This window comes from Egretta garzetta, unplaced genomic scaffold (assembly GCF_000687185.1).
Source record: "Egretta garzetta isolate BGI_Z169 unplaced genomic scaffold, ASM68718v1 scaffold106, whole genome shotgun sequence".
NCBI classification, from domain to species: domain Eukaryota; kingdom Metazoa; phylum Chordata; class Aves; order Pelecaniformes; family Ardeidae; genus Egretta; species Egretta garzetta.
In genome coordinates, this window is record NW_009259963.1 from 18,338 (window position 1) to 18,838 (window position 501).

At 68.1% G+C, this 501-nt stretch overlaps 1 protein-coding gene across 1 annotated transcript in view; it reads right to left on the bottom strand.

Annotated features, from left to right (window-relative positions):
• LOC104127488 (suppressor of SWI4 1 homolog) overlaps positions 1 to 501 on the bottom strand; it is a 6,844-nt gene that overhangs the window by 1,639 nt on the left and 4,704 nt on the right. The gene's annotated exons all lie outside the window — the stretch shown is intronic.

The following is a 501-nucleotide window of genomic DNA, read 5'->3' on the forward strand; positions in this document are numbered from 1 at the left end:
CAGCACCGGCCACAGCGATTCCTGGAAGCTGCTGAAGTTACCGCAGTGACCGAGATGGGTGGCCATGGGTTCCTCCCGGTGCGTGTGTGTCCCCCCCTCCCGGTTTCGGTGGCTTGCAGGCAGGGGTGCGGTGTAGTTGCAGGCAGCGAAGAGGCAGAGTGTGGCTATGAGGTGTGGCTGCTGGCAAACGGCCGTACAGGGAAGCGGTGAGGTTTGGTGAGCCCCAGCCACCTCGTGCTGGGGCTGAGGTGGCCTTGTGGTCCTGTGCTGGGGACAGAATGTGTCCCTTTGTCTGTCCTCCCCACCTCGCCCGGCTCCCAGCGTGCAGGCAGGGCTCCGCGCTGCCACCTGCAGCCCCGCTCACCCCGTCCTCCTCGGGGTCCGTGCTCCCCTCCCTCCTCTCCCGTCCCTCCTGTCTCGGTGGCAGTCACGGGGCCACCACAGGGTGACGTCCTGCCCCGTTTTGGGGACACTGCGGGGGGGGGGGGGGCAAAGGGGGGG